This window comes from Pinus tabuliformis, chromosome 1_2, assembly GCF_031772625.1.
Source record: "Pinus tabuliformis cultivar Carrire ecotype Pingquan chromosome 1_2, CPIR1, whole genome shotgun sequence".
Classification (NCBI taxonomy): Eukaryota; Viridiplantae; Streptophyta; class Pinopsida; order Pinales; family Pinaceae; genus Pinus; species Pinus tabuliformis.
This window is the reverse complement of record NC_142298.1, coordinates 1,051,824,141-1,051,827,387: the sequence shown is the minus strand read 5'-3', so window position 1 is coordinate 1,051,827,387 and position 3,247 is coordinate 1,051,824,141.

Below are 3,247 nucleotides of genomic sequence, written 5' to 3'. Positions count from 1 at the left end.
ATTTTTTTGTGTTGTTCAATTCGTCCTTAAGAGTGAAGGATTGCCATTTGATTCCTGTAGGTCACGATTGGTGCATTTGATCTTGTAAACTAAGGTGTTACTGCTTGTTAGACTTAGTTTCTGTTACAGTTTCCTGTTTGTTGTTCCATTTCAGATTTTCTATTCTATTTCTTATCTGCGCTCCATTTCCTGTCATTTGTTATTTTGGTGTGAAGAACGATCCAAGGCTGTAGTGAGCACTGACATTTACTGCCGGCTCCCAGATCCACGATCTGTTCTTTGATTTACCTTAGTCCCATCAGTTTACAAAGGGATGAGTTACTGCTACTGAACCCTTGACTGATAACTTGCTTAGTTTTCTGAATGTGTAGTTTAATCTTTTGAAGTAGTTTGCTGTAAACAAGCATTTCTAAGCACTGTACTACTAGCATTACTCTGGAAAATGATAGCCTCAGACTGAGACACTCTTTGAAATAACAAAATGTTCCTGGATTGACAAACTAATGTGAGGTAATTAGAGGTGAAAGAGACCCTTTTTATAGCTCGACATTTTGGTGCCGTTGCCGGGGAAAGAGTGTAGCCATTTGTTCTTTTTCAGAGTAGTGTAAGAACCTATTAGGGAAGAATTGGGTTTTAAAAACGGAAGGTAAGAACCTACATGTGGAGCATGTAACATCCCTACTCCCCTGCCCACTTTCCTACAGATTTGTTGTTGTTTTGTTTGGGTAGAATATAGCAACTGATTTGTGTGCATGACTAAGCAGAAAAAGCCAGAAAAGAATTCCAAACCTCTACCCAAGCTAGAAAAAGCTAAGGGGCCGGTGACCCTTGGCCGATCAACCTTCATAGACGAAATCTTCAAGAAAGTAGAATCTCAGCCTTCAGTAGGACCCAGAAAAGTTATTTCTAGACAGCCTACTAGTTCCCTTCAGGCCACTGGATCACCATCTGTAGCCTTTGCTGAGGTGCATAGTCAAACTGAAGAGTAGGACTTTCAAGAAATTGAAAATTCTACTCCAGAACTATTGCAAGAAGGGAATTTAAGCAATCTTTGTGAAGGAGGAGGAGAGACATGAGAAACTGAGGAACCAAGGTCTCCTCTTGGGACAACTCAGCCATTGAACAACCCAGACAAGGGAAGTGTTGCAAAAATCATTGTTGAAGAAACTCAAGCGCCTCAGACATCAAGCACTCTCATTATCCCAGATAGAGGAAGTGCTATTAAAACCATTCCTGTTAAAGCCATTCCCTCTCAACCTAGGAATACCCTCATAGATATCCCAGAAGGTTATTGGCATATATTCGACCAAATGGCTCAAAACCATCCAAACACCCAAACCTCTACATTGCAATACCCCATAGTGGATACTGCAGCAAATGCGCCCATGAAAGCAATCCCTCTTCAACATATCCCTACATTCCACGGTATTATATCAGAAGATCAGGATGCATTTCTATTTGAATTTGATGTGCTGTGTAGGGGATATGATTACACCACCGACCCCCAAAAAATAAAATTATTTCCCTCTACATTAAAAGGGGCTGCCTTAATATGGTTTATGGGATTAGGTGGCAGGGTTATAAATAACTGGGATCAAATGAAAGAATATTTTCTAAAAAAATATCAGGACTACTACAGGTCTAGAGAACAGAAGGATGAAATATTCCAGATGGTAGCTAGACCAAATGAAACATTAGAGGAGTATGTGGAACGTTTTCAGTATAATCTTCAAAGATATCCTTATGCATCACTGCCTTTACCTGATAATGTGTTAAAAACAACATTGATTAGGGGCATGAAGGAACAATGGATTGAAACATTAAACATTATGGGAAAAGGAGATATTTATCAGGAAAATTTTGCTGACATTATTGACTTATGTATCAGGAGCTCGAGAGGCAGCACAAATTTAAAATCAGTAGAACATGATCGGTTTGCAAGAGATAATAAAATTTCGACAGAAGGAGTAACGTGTGCAGAAATTTGAAATTTATTGGAAAATTTTAAAACTGATATACTAGGGACGCTAACTACACAACTTGATGTTATGCGGGCCAAGCAGAAGCAAATGGAGGCAGAACAGAATTTGGCAATCTTTTGTCCCCGATGCAGGAAGAAACATAGCCATAAGGAGTGTCCACTAGATGCAGTCTGAACATGCGCCATCTGCACAAAAGAACACCTTACGGAAAGTTGTCCCTCACTTCCCGGATTAAAAGCAGTATATAAGGAAGCAGAAGAAGAGCCAGAGTCAGTGTATTTGCTCAACCAGCACCGTCAGTGGCAGCCGCGACAATCTGGTATGTTTTTGGGCCCAACCTCTTCTTTTTAGTCTCCACAGTATAATGCTCAACAATATAATATGTGGCAAAGTCAATCCTAGCCCCCGTTTCCAAACTGGTCACCTCAGTCGTTTCCTTCATCAACCCCATGGCTGAATCAGGCAAGCCCATCGCAAAGTAACGCATACCCACCACAATGGACTCCGCCTACTTCACAAAGTTCAGCCTGGTAGACAAACTGGCAAAGACCGATGCATCAGCGAGTAGGAACTATGCCGCTCCCTCAACCTACACTTCCAACCTTACAACAAAACCCCCAGTATAATCTGAGACTGCGACTCCCAGCCCAACCCAACCCCAATCCAAGTAACAGACCGGTCCAATCTGTCCAAATTATAGAAACATCAGAAATAGGAGCTGATCAAGGGAGTGTAATGATCTTCAGCTAATATATGGGCATATTATTGAAACTAAGGGAGATAAGACAGCCCATGTTGAAAATCAGTTACCTAGAGAACATCTGTCACAAGAAGAGGATGTGAACAAACAACAAACTCATAACTAAACAACCACATCCTCTCCCCCATTCCCAGAATCATTAGTCATACCTCGACCTACACAATATCCTCATTTTGACATTCTGGGAGAATTACAAAATTTGTACATAAAAATTCCATTCCTCCAAGCCATTCAAGACATCCTGATATATGCAAAGACTATCAAAGAATTGTGTGTAAAGAAACCAAGGAGGAATGCAGCAAACAATCCAAGAGTCCAAGTAGTTGGCACTCTATCTCACTTATTATCAGCAAAAGAAATTCCCATTAAATACGAAGACCCAGGAAATCCAATAGTCACCGTACAAATTTATGGTCAAACCTTCCCTAATGCCTTAGTTGATCTAGGAGCTGCAATCAACATCTTGACAACTACCACTTGCCAAAAGCTAGGCATCACATCTGTA